Genomic DNA, 13,153 nt, shown 5'->3' on the forward strand with positions numbered 1-13,153 from the left:
GGATTGGGGAGGAATGGGAGAGCAAGCAGGAAGGGAAGGGAGGGAAGAAGAGAGGCTTCCACGGGGAGATAGAGAAACTTTTTGCCCTCTGTATCAGCATCATGGCCTCATTCTGCTTTTGATAAAGCTCCTCTATCCACCCCGGAATTCCTTGCCAAAGTATCCATTGTGATCTGCTCTCCTTCTGGCAGAACAATGGCTTTTGTGCTATGTGCTGAGAATTGGCCTGTCGTTAATTTTGAGCATCGAAGACCCAGAAAGCAAATGAAAGCCCTTGTAGGAGAATGGTGGGTCCAGAAGGAACTATGAGTGCAATGGCCCCAAGGGAGGGGAGACTTGGAGCATCCCTTTGTTGAGTGAAGGCAAAGTCGAGACCACCATGGAGAATCCCAAGGCTGCAGGATAGATGGAAGGTGTGTGGAGTGAAAGGCAAAGTCTCTTACAGAATCATTTCATTTGGAAATGCCTGGTGGATAGAGAAGCCTCCACAAGCCTGCTTATCAATGTATCCCGCCATGTAAATGTTGGGCTTTCTTAGTGGACCATCCTTAGGTCATGAGGGAAAGGCCAAAGTAATACCCATCTGAGTGTCTACCCAAATGGCAGTGCCCAGGTCATATGCTCTGTGTCCTGGGGAACCTGGGAGGAGCCATATAACTAGGACAATGACAGTACTGAATTGGTTCACTAGCCTGGCTGCAGAAGGAAGGACGGGGCTCCCAGCTCATATGAAATGCATGACAAGAGGCAGAATTATGGGGTCAGGCCCCTGAGACAGGAAGTCAAGGAGGCTGGGGAGATCTCAGGGGGAATGAAAGGGAGGAGAGGCAAGGGGCATGGAGGCTGCGGAAGGAGCATATCTGGCCTTCTGTCCAAGCCATATGGCCTCATTCTGTGTTCTGATAAGGCTGCTTCTCTCTTCCCCACAGTAGAATTGTTTAAAAATGTATCCTGTCTGATCTGCCTCCCTTCCAGGAGAACAAAGGCTTTTGTGCTACCTGTTGGAGAGATCTGCCCCCCCCCCCCGGAGCTGAGGACCGAACCCAGGGCCTTGTGCTTGCTAAGCAAGCACTGTACCACTGAGCTAAATCCCCAACCTGGAGAGATCTTTTGCCTGCAGTTACTTTTTCTGCACCAGAAGCCTCCCGAGTCACTGTGAGAACTCCCGAGTAGTGGATTGTGGGTACCAGTCACCTACCTTAATAGTGGAGCATACTATTTCCTAAGTGCCTGGAAGATCCCAGATACTGTCACATCAGCTCCTTCAATTGGTGCATATTTGAACCAATCTTGCAAGGTCAGTGTCAGTCAAGTGTATGGAAGCACTACCTCAGTCCAGAGGCATCAAGTGATTTGTTCAAAGTCACACAGATGATTCACACCAAAGCTGGGACCTGACCCTGAGTCTGACTGAAAGGTGTGCACACCCTGTTCCTCCTGGGTCGCAAGAAACTCTCCTGGTTTGACTCAGGCCTTCTGTCACTTGCCACAGTCCCAGCCCCCAGGTAGTCCTGTTGTCTTCAACATTAGTGACAGATATGTAGCAAATCACACCAAATATATTAGCTTAATGGAATATGCAGTTTTCGTCCCAGAGTTTGATGGATCAGGGGTTCTGCATGACTTCTCTGAGCCCTCCACTTCTCAGCCTTTCTGACACCCAGTTGCAATCAAGGTGTCAGACTCCCGGGAACTGTGGTCTATCTCCTAGGCTTGACTGAAGGTGAACCGGTTGTTGGCAGGATCCGGTTCCTAATGGGCTGCAGCATGTGGGTCTTAGCCTGTTTCTGTCTGTTAGACATGTTGCTGCCACCAGCTCCTTACCATCTGTCCATCTCTACAGGAACATGTGCAGTTAGCACTGGAGGGAGGAAGTTCGCCTGCCCTTGGGCAGAAATGACATAGTGTTATATTTTCCAAATTCTGTTGACTAGAAGCATGGCACTGGGTTGGGACGCGAGTGCCTGTAAGGAGGTTGTCACTGGTGGCTCTTCTACAAGTGTGCTTACCACGTGTGCTGCTGCACTTTCATGGAATATGGAGTCAACACAGCTGGTGGGGGGACCCTCTCAAGGAAGGAAGGAAGGGACTGGATATAGATTGGAGAACACTAAATGCCTCCCCGGTACTTAAGTGACAATTCGTGGCAGGAAAGCAGCAGTCACAGCAAGACAGTATCACGTAAGCAGTGGGGACTTCAATGTTATTCCCTTTGGTTTTCGGAGGATTTGAGGGGTTGCATTGGAAACTGTGTTAAAAATGGAAAATATGAGACCAAGTGGAGCTCCTGTGGCTTCACTCCAGATCCCAGTGCATCACGGTGAGTGGCATGTTGAACTGTCAGCAGTCCCGTGAGCCCAACAGATTCATTTGGCATGATTCCCAGTACCCAGGGAGCCAGAATCCCTAATCCCAGCCTTAGCCAGGATCCAACGACTTTTGTGCCAGTATCACAGATGCTGTGTATTTTCACAGCACCTGGACACAGATGGGGATCATGACCTGCTATAATTTTACTGAATTCTCCCCCAAGGCAGAAGCAGACAGGGTGACACATTGTGACATAAACAACCAGAGGTGATGAATGATGCCTTGTGGTGATGGAACTCTCTTGGGTTGGAGTACTGTTGCTGTCAGAATATGAGGTATCACTCCCCTCTAAGGCCTAATTGTGGTTTCTGGGACATTATGACTCCTTTTTCCAGCTCCACATCCTTCCACCCACAGCCCCCTTGCTGGGCACTGCAGCAGTCACTCAGTACCTGATGGAGACAACCGCTCTCCATGAAAGAGTTGAAAGCAGTACTATGGTATCTTGATGTCTCAGAGTCACTTACGTCACCCTCACAAAGACACACAAACCATATACACAGGAGATAGGAGAAACCACAATATTATAAAGCCAAACCATTGAAGTCTGCTTAGCTTTGGAAAGTAAGGGCTGGGAGCAACAGACAGAACCTGATCACCATCTGCCAGTCATGTCTGTGACACTGTTGATCTCTTGCTTCTGAATTGTCTGTTGGGAAGGAGAAAATAGGGACAAGTGGTCCTTGAGCACCCTAAGGAATAGAGGCATGGGCTGCGCATCTCTTGATGGGACTGGAATGGAGACAGCTAGGCTTGCTGCTGTGAGAGAGGCAGAGACTGTGGTCACAAACATCTGTAATCCCAGGACTCAGAAGGTGGTGGCAGGAGGTTCAGAAGCTCAGGGACATGATAGTGATGTCTATGCCAGCCTGGGGTAAGGCCTTGTCTTGAAACGAAGATATGGAGTGGAAAGTGATCCAAAGAGGAAGAGGGAGGGTGAAAGGATGAATAGAAATACAATGTTTTCAGCAGAGCCACCCTCTTCAGGGGATCCTTGATGGCCGGTCATGACATTTGCTGTCTTCCACCAAGTGTTAACTGGGAGCTTTATGTGGATACAGTGGGTCCAGGACTATATTTGTGATCCCTCAGACTCTGTGACTTCAACATATCCTACTGGTACAGGCCACAGCCAGCGTAGATCTATATTCATTTGATGCAACAATGGCATCCAGAGACCTGGGTCACTGGCCTTTGTGGGCAACGATCAGTCACACTGGAGGGAAAAGACTCCATATGTTCTTGAGTTTGCTCATTGTGGGGAAGGAAGGAAGACCCAGCCACCTACACTCCAAGCTAGGACCCCCACCCTTTCCATTGCAGGGGAGGGTCTCCAGCAAGACACAGATTTCCTCATACAGGAAGGTCCTGTCTCAGCCACAGCAGCATCCAGAGACCTTCAGATTCTTCCAGAAGTGTGATGTGCATTTGGTGTAGGAAAGGAGTTAGTGTCAGAGGCACGAAAACCCCTTAATCTCATTGTGTTTGTGAAGGCTGAGTTCCTGTCCATACTGTGAAGCTCCATCCCTGTGTCCCTGGCCTAGTTTTCCACCGCCCCTTCTGCAGACAAGTACATGCTGGCCAAGCTCTTGATACATTTCCCTCACTCCTTTGAACCGTGGGATGCCTCACTGACTTGTATATCTGTTTCCTGTCCTTCCTCCTTCCTCCTCAAAATACAGTCTAATCAAGAGTTTGTACCCAACACAAGACACCAAGGCCAGCGACCAAATGGCTCATTGAAAGTGGTGTTCCCCACTGTTTAGAACCCTCTAGTGATGATTATGTAAGGAATAAGACTTAGGGAAAGGATGCGTTTGGCATTGTCAACCTCACATTTACTAAAAGACAAAGACAGTCAACTTTCTAATTTCCAGCCCCATTCCTCATGTGGACAATTTCAGTGAACAGACAGGGAGCCTCTTCCTGGTCTCTGAAATGGCCCAAAGGCTCTCCATGACTTAAGGCCTGGGTCCACTAAGGGTTGTAACCAAGCTCTAGTTTTCTCTTCCCTGAATTGGTGGGAGTCAAGAGGTTCCAGAGGGAAACACAGAGGCAGGAACTGTAATCACAGAGACCCTGAAGCCTTGAGCTGAAAATCTTTTCTCTTTGATGTACTCAACATGCTATTGTGCATTTTGTTTTATAACTGGTGTTTATGTGTTGTACATAGAACCGAATTTCATGCAGACTGTGTAATGCAAGTATATGAGCAGCCCCCACGGCCCCCTCCTCTTCCTTCGGTTCCCCTCCCACTTATGACAAGCCCCTCAGTTCTTTCTAGACCATTTTGCTTCTACTTGGATGTCCTTTACATAGCCATGATTTTATGATCTATATACAATGTAGGATCCTCAAATGTGAGAAAACATGTAAGATTTGTCTGTCTGACATGCAAGATTTGTCTGTCTGACATTCACTTAGAATGCTGCACTCCAATTGCAGAAGAATGAAGCTAGATCCCCACCTCTCACTCTGTGAAGAAATCCATGGCAAGCTAATGACTAGTCTTAGTGTAAGACCTGAAACTCTGCCTGTGCTAGAAGCAGATATCATCATCACAGACAAGGAGTTCCTGAAAAGACCTGTGCTTGTTAGCAAATGAGGCCAACAGCAAAGAGAGCCGCTAATCCACTGAAGAGACTTCATGCAGAATGGGAGAAAATCTTCACTAACCACATCTGGCAGAAGAGCCACACCCAGCTGTGAGTCTTGAAAAAGGGCAGCATGCCTGAGGAACTCTCCGTGGTCCTTACCTTGAGGATGCCCCAGCCTAGCGTGTAGCAGAGCTGGAGAAAAGCTGGTTAGAACATGATGATTGGCCATGGGGTCAACACATGAGACCCAGAACATTGATGTCGGAAGCAGCTGTTTGTTTTGTTGTAGGTCTGGTGGAGAGTGTCACCCTATCTTACCCAGGCTGGTCTTGAAACTCATAATCCTTCTGCCTCAGCCTCCCTACTGGTGAGGATACAAGCATATACCAACACAGCCAGTGCACGATTCTGATCTGCAGTAGGAGGAGAAAGAATTTGGAGATGTACCATGGGTAAAGGTTTTAAAGTAGAGCAATCCCTGCTGGATGCTGTTTCCAAGAACATGTGAACTAGTGCACGGGGCCGGCCACCCGGCTGCAGTGTATGTTCCAGCTGGAATTATTTCTGTTTGTAGCATTCTCAGTTTCTAACAGGACACAGGCGTCTGATTTTTATGTTGTTTCCATCCCAACTTGTGGCTTGGTACTCCTACTCCTTTCGAAACGGCCTTTTCATTTCTATTTCTGGCATGCTCCAATTCTTGGTTAACTCTTCCATTGTGGCTTGTATCTTTCTGTTCATCTGTTGGTTCATTTCTTCACTTTGCCCCGGGGTTCTCAGCATGCTCCAATGTGTTTCTTCTGTGTGGTTTAACTAAAGACTGTTGCTCTCAGCCTCGCGCTTCTGTTTGCTATTTCTTCTGATTCTTTGGACGATTTTCAATTGAGTGGCAGTTTCTTTTATGCTCACAACAGCTAAAGAGCCTGGTAAGACTTACCTGGATGTTCTACTGGAAATAAAGCATCAACGAGGCTGCAGGGGTTTCCCCTCAGAATCTAACCAGGTATCTTTTTTTATTTTTTATTTTTTATTTTTATTTTGCAATACAATTCAGTTCTACATATCAGCCACAGATTCCCTTGTTCTCCCCCCTCCCGCCCCCCTCACATTTCCCCCATCTCACCCCCCATTCCCACCTCCTCCAGGGCAAAGCCTCCCCCGCGGACTGAGATCAACCTGGTAGACTCAGTCCAGGCAGGTCCAGTCCCCTCATCCCAGGCTGAGCCAAGCGATCCTGCATAGGCCCCAGGTTTCAAACAGCCGACTCATGCAATGAGCACAGGACCCGGTCCCACTGCCTGGATGCCTCCCAAACAGATCAAGCCAATCAACTGTCTCACCCATTCAGAGGGCCTGATCCAGTTGGTGACCCCTCAGCCATTGGTTCATAGTTCATGTGTTTCCATTCGTTTGGCTATTTGTCCCTGTGCTTTATCCAACCTTGGTCTCAACAATTCTCGCTCAGATAAACCCTCCTCATTCTCACTAATTGGACTCCCAGAGATCCACTCGGGGCCTAGCCATGGATCTCTGCATCCAGATCCCTCAGTAGTTGGATGAGGTTTCTAGCACGACAATTAGGGTGTTTGGCCATCCCATCACCAGAGTAGGTCAGTTCGGGCTGTCTCTCGACCATTGCCAGCAGTCTTTTGTGGGGGTATCTTTGTGGATTTCTGTGGGCCTCTCTAGCACTTTGCTTCTTCCTATTCTCATGTGGTCTTCATTTACCATGGTCTCCTATTCCTTGTTCTCCCTCTCTGTTGTTGATCCAGCTGGGATCTCATGCTCCCTCAAGCTCTCTTTCCCTCGACCCTCGCCCTTCACTACCCCCACTCATGTCCAGGCTGTTCATGTAGATCCCATTCCATTTCTCTGTCATTGGGCGATCCCCGTGTCTTTCTTGGGGTCCTGTTTCCCAGGTAGCCTCCCTGGTGATGTGAGTAGCAGTCCAGTCATCCTTGTTCCACATCTAGTATCCTCCTATGAGTGAGTACATACCATGTTTGTCTTTCTGAGTCTGGGTTACCTCACTCAGGATGATTTTTTCTAGATCCATCCATTTGTCTGCAAACCTCATGATGTCATTGTTTTTCTCTGCTGAGTAGTATTCCATTGTATATATGTACCACATTTTGTTTATCCATTCTTCAGTTGAAGGGCATCTAGGTTGTTTCCAGGTTCTGGCTATTACAAACAATGCTGATATGAACATAGCTGAACAAGTGCTCTTGTGGTGTGCTAACCAGGTATCTTGATGAGTGTGTGCCGGCCCCAAGTGGCAAGTGACTGGCCCCGTGACAGACTGTTGCCCATCAGCAGCTCTGCTCCACACCTACTTCCTCTCAGGTGTAGATGGAATAAAGCACACAGTATAGTTGATTCACATAAACTGGGAGTGTTGGCACATGCCTGCCACCCCATTACAGGAGACTGAGTCTGGAGTGTTGTAAGTTTGAGCTCAGCATGGGATACATGCTGAGTTTCACGTCACTGTCTTAGTTCCTTCTCTATTGTTTTGAGGAGACATCATGACAGAGGCAACTTATGAAAGAAACAAGCATTTTGTTGGGTGTTTGTTCTCAGTTTCATAGGTTGAGTCCTCGTCATCATAGCAGGGATCATGGTAGCAGGCTGGTAGACATGGTCCTGAGCAGGCAGGCAGGCATGTCGCTGGAGCTGTAGCTTCGAGCTTACGTGTTGAGACAACAACCAGGATGGAGAAAGAGCCAGAGCCGTCTTCTCCACCCGCCCCCCAGGAATGGTGTGAGCTTTGAAACCTCAAAGCCCACTCCCAGTGACACATCTACTCCACCAAGGCCATAACTCTTCACCTTCTCAAACAGTCCCCCCAACTGGAACCAAGTATTCAAACATACGAACCTGTACTCATTCACACCACTACAGCCACCTTGCTGATGTAGTGAGAACATATCTCAAAAACACTCCCAACACTCATGACAACCAAGGGAAGCCCAACCCACCAAAGCTTCCCAAACCTGACCACCAAACTCACTGCTGGAAAAACCCAGATCTACTGTCCTCACATCCTCCTATGTGTCTGACTCCCACCAAACCACACGAGAGAAAGCATCACAGAAGTGGTCTGAGGATGGATGTGATGGACGGAGAATTCTGTGTGAGCCTAGAGAGATATGGGGGCCAGGGCCAGATCCACCACTGATTGTGACTGGTCATTAGTAGCTGCCTCTCCAGGCCTGTTTCTCTAAACAATGTTTTCACTGCAGCAGCAAGTGTTGATGGCTGGAGAATTGTGTGATTTCAGCTGAGGTGAAAAGGTTGTACTATCCCTCAGGCAACCATATAGCCAGCACAGAATCCTCCTCAGCGCTGTGTCTCTCCCTCTAGATGCTGCACATTTTATCGGGGCTTCATGTAGGCGTAAAGGAGCAATTAATATCCAAAAATATAGAAAAGGTACAGAACTCAATAGTAAAGGAAACTCACAGATATCCCTGTTTGCAAATGGACTAAGGACCTGTGTAGGCATTGTTAGAAATGAGATGTCCAAATGGCCACCAATTATAGACAAAGGTCCTTGGCAATAATAATCGTCTGGAGAATGTGAATCACATTCACAGGGAGAGGTCATCTCACCTTTTTGTGTTGGGCTTACTACGAGAGATGGGAGTTAGTGTCAACAAGGAGCAACATTACCCCTTGTCCAATATTGTTAAAGTGTGAGTCCAAACAGCGGCGATGGAAACCACTGCATGTGTTTCCAAACATCCAAATCAGAACCACCGTGCCTCTTAACTGTACCTGCACTGGTGGTATCCCGAAAGACCTCGAACCAGTCACCCGAGCAGTATCTGCATTCCCACATTGACTGAAGCATCACCTACAGTACCTGATCCAGGGACATAATCTAAATGTCTGCTCGTAGATAAATAGATCTGGAATAGAGCTGCATCTGAGGGCAAACCCTGCAATTACAGGCACTTGGGAGGCTGAGCCAGAAGGATAACAAGTTGATGACTTCCCTGTGCTACAGAATGAGCTGAAACACAAATGGTGTGCAAATTAGTGAGATACAGTTACATTCCTTTCAGCTTGAAAATGGTCTGGGAATAGAGCCAACTGAGAGAGCATTTACTTACCAAGTGTAAAGACTGACGTTCAATCCACAGCATCTGTAAAAAAATACTCCTCTCTATGTGCACAGATGTATGTACACACAAAATGAAACATCATTTTGCCACAGACAGACAGAAATCTTGGCAGGTCTAAGAGTTGACTGTTGTTTACAACAACATGGGAACAGTGAAACAAAAGAATGTGTTACCTGCTTTCACAAGAGAAGGAATGCATAGAGAAGTGGATGCCAGCAAAGTGGGGGTGGGGTGGGGATGGCAAGTGGGAACGTGCCCGTATAAGTGACAGCCTAAGGGCACAAACTTACTTTTTATTATAAGAATATAATGTATTCCTTGGTGATCCTACTTTGTTAGCATGTATAGTTATACGTTGTCTGTGTGCTATATATGATGTATGAAGTGGATAATAAGTTTGTGTTAGCCGTATAGAAGTTATTTACCCCCATCAACACTGACTATTTTGGTTCCTATATGATACAAAATTATAAATTTAAATCTATATCAAACACATATGTTCAACACATATGTGTTTAAGACTTCACAGCATACTGGAAATGTGCATGGTGGAAGATCTTAAATGCTTTTACCACAGAAGAATAATGTGACTCTGGAGGGTGACTGATGTGCTATTTAGCTTGATGATGGTAGGTAGTCATTTCTCAATGTGTTACATACTAAATGCATACAATTTTATTTTGAGTTTTCCTTCAAGAAAGCTAGGGGGAACATATCCACACAGCTGTGAGAACCCCTGGATAAAACTCCTCAAGTGCTGGGCCCTAAGAAGAGCCCACTCTTGCACAGGACCATGCCCTGGTTCCCAGGCTAGGAGAATAGCAGTGTTATTGGTGAGAGTATGTGAGTCACTTGTGAGTGTGTGGGGAGGGGCAGAGGACAGTATCCTCTCCTGTGAAGCCATGACTCTATGGCTCTGTAGACTGGGAGGCAGGAGACAGGTCCACCAAAGCCTAGAATACAACAGTGGTTCTCAACCTTCCTAGTGCTGCAACCTTTTAATACAGTTCTTCGTGTTGTGGTGACTCCAACATAAAGTTATTTTCATTGCTACTTCATAACTGTAATTTTACTACTATTATGAATCATAAATATGTGATATGTAGGATATCTAAAATGCAACCAGAAAGGGATCGCGACCCACAGGTTGAGAATTGCTGGCCTAGAAGGACCGTGATAGGTGATTGTAGCAAGAGTTGAGATCAGCAGCAGAGTACATCCTTTGGAAAACAAAACGTAGTCCTGAAAATACCAGTGAGCACCTTGTGGGCAGTGGGCAGGTAGTTCTATGGCCATGGTTACAGTCAACTTGGAAGGTGTTGGTCAGAATGGGTCCTCTGGTAAGAGGAGCCGATCGATGTGAAGGCTCCTCATGGCTCAGTCCAGCTGCCGTTATCCACCTCTGCTTCTGGATTTCTAGTGCAGCTACTGAGTGGAACCAAATTTCACCAAATATTTCAATAGACATTCATTGTTTAATCACACACACACACACACACACACACACACACACACACACACACACACAGAGGGACATGCAGAAGTTTACAAACTAAGAAGGCATAACCACTGGGCAGACTGTCTATCTCCTGGGAGTTGAAACTTCTAAGCCCTGCATGTGAGGTTCGATCAGGACTGGGCAAGTGATGACGTGGAGCTAACCTTCCCAGCTGAGTTTGGGTCTGAGTTAGTTACTTTTTTGTCAACTTGACACAAGCTAAGATCATCTGGGAAGAGGAAACCTCAGTGGAGGAAATCCTTCCATCAGAGTGGTGTGCATGTTTTGTGATGATCGATTGATGGCGGAGGACCCAGCCCACTGGGCTGGTGCCGTCCCTGGGCAGGTGGCCCTGTTTTCTAGAAGAAAGTAGGCTGAGAAGGCCATGAGAGCTAGGCAGTAAGCAACATTTCTCTATGGCCTCTGCTTCACTTCCTGCCTTGAGTTCCTATCTGTCTTCAACAATTATAGGACCCTAAGCTGTGGGATGAAACAGGCCCTGTCTCCCCAGCTTGCTCTAGGTCCATGGTGTTAATAGCACAGGGACCAAGTCAGTAGAGAGAGGACTGGTGGGGAGGGATGATGCTCAGGCCCTCAGACGTGCCACAGAAAGATCATCTCTAAGTCATTGATCACACTGGGATTAGCTACTTGGTGATGGTTAATCTTCACTGTCCATCTGACTGGATTTGGAATCCACTGGGAGACATATCTCCAGGGTGTCTAGGAGGATGTTTCCAGAAACATTTACATGAGGAGAGAAGGGCTCGCCATGAGTGTGGACGATGTCGTTACATGCACTGGTTTCCAGGGTTGAATAACAATGAAAATACAAAGGCCAGTGTCTCCTGCTGCATGCATTCTGGTTTTCCCACTGTGGAATCTCGCCTCCTGCTGCTGCCACTATGAACCTGCCACCTTCCCCTCCAGCGTGAATTGGACCCGTTTAATCTGTGAGCCGAAAGAGAGTCTTTTTGTGGGTTGTTTTTGAAAGAAACAAAAACATAAGCAATACAAATTCCAACCATTCTCTCTCTGTGGCTCCCACCCTGGCTATCCTTCAGAAATAGAGGAAAGGGCCTTGGGCCTTGAAATGCTACTGTCTGCCTGTACACTACCTGCCTCTCTGAGAAGACCTTCCCTCTCTCAGCAAGGAAGGACAATGCTTTCTCACAGCTGGCCCTGGCCAAGCATTTTTTCACTCCATCAGTCTGAAGCATACAGGAGCCTGTGTAATTTAAAGGGCGAGGGGTATTTGTGTTTTTCTGTATCTTATTTATGTTCTCCTGTAGCAAGTATGCATTTCAGAGTTCCGTAAAACTGCCCAGCGACTCCTCCACCTGAGGGTAAAAGATGAGCTGTGCTTCATCTCCCTTGCAGCCTGGCCCTGGAAAACTGTTCCAGTGCCTTTCACAGTCCCCCTAGGGAGCCAAGAACCCCTCATCACAGGGAGAGTAACCTTGTGTAGTGGTGACAAGGTTGTCTCTTGGTGGTTCTCTTGACTGGAGGAGCTGTGGGTGATTGGGTACTGTTTGTGAGCACCAAGTCTAAAGCCCTTTAGAGGCTCCACAGAGTCTTTGTGTGTGCCCCTGTCCCACCTCTTCAGAAACTCTGCTCAAGCTTTCTCAGCTATGAGAGCTGCTGAACAACAGTGGAGAGAGGCCTACAAGTCTCCTCCTGGCTGTATGGAAGTGTGCGGGTCAGAGCTGCCAGCTGTGAGGAAAAAAAACTGTTGACTGGAGACCAATTGCAACAAAGACCCCCAACGGAGCAAGCATCATTGCCTCAAGGGGGAACATGAAGCCCTTGGAGTACTCCGAGAGATACTTGCTCTCCCCTCCAAGATATCCCCATCCCCACCCGCCACCAAAACATCATCCCCAGCACATCTTAAGTTGATGTCAATATGGAGTATGAAGAAAATATCATGAAGCCAAAACATTGTAAAGCACACCGGCCTTTATTTCAACCTCATTAACAAGATTCTTGGGAGAGGAGGGGCCTGGACAGCAGAAGGTCTTGCTCTCTGTCGTGGCCCCGTGTCTCAGACTCACGTGGACTCAGCCTCGGAATGAGCGGCGTCCTCGCCTAAGAAGGAAAAAGAGACACAAGTGGACCCCCAGGAGCCCTGTGGGAACTGAGGGGAGGGCTGGGGTGCTCTCTGGGGGAGAGGAAGGGGACATCCTGGCCTGCTGGGAGTGATGAGAGAGGCAGGGGCAGACTCAGAGCCCTCACCTGAAGAACTTGGACACACGAGCCAGGGCTCTCTGGAACCGGCCCTTCCAGGTCCTTCTGGGACGAGCAGCCTCCCTGGTTCCTCTTGGGTCATTGAATATGTTCCCCATGGTGTGAGGAAAGACCACCCCTTCCGGGCAGTATTGTTGGCTTCTCAGAGTCTGAAAAAGAGAGTTGAGGCCTCATCTTTGCGGCCCCTCATGGCTGCTGTCTATCACCCCACTGGGCTACTGTGATGTGCACTCCTGGTTGAGGTGTTGAGGATGGAGAAGTGGGGAGGCCTGCTCTGACCAACCCAGCCCCCCTGAAGGATGTTCCAGACC

General features: G+C 47.9%; 1 long non-coding RNA gene across 1 annotated transcript; it reads right to left on the reverse strand.

The window, feature by feature from the left end:
- Positions 1–12,536: 12,536 nt before the first annotated feature.
- On the reverse strand, positions 12,537–12,941 carry LOC131901808 (uncharacterized). Its single transcript, XR_009376884.1, has 2 exons — positions 12,831–12,941; positions 12,537–12,683 (listed from the first exon to the last, which is right to left on the reverse strand). It is a non-coding gene; the product is annotated as an uncharacterized LOC131901808 (long non-coding RNA).
- Between the last annotated feature and the right edge of the window lie 212 nt (positions 12,942–13,153).

The sequence above is a fragment of the Peromyscus eremicus genome, unplaced genomic scaffold, assembly GCF_949786415.1.
Source record: "Peromyscus eremicus unplaced genomic scaffold, PerEre_H2_v1 PerEre#2#unplaced_432, whole genome shotgun sequence".
Lineage (NCBI taxonomy): Eukaryota > Metazoa > Chordata > Mammalia > Rodentia > Cricetidae > Peromyscus > Peromyscus eremicus.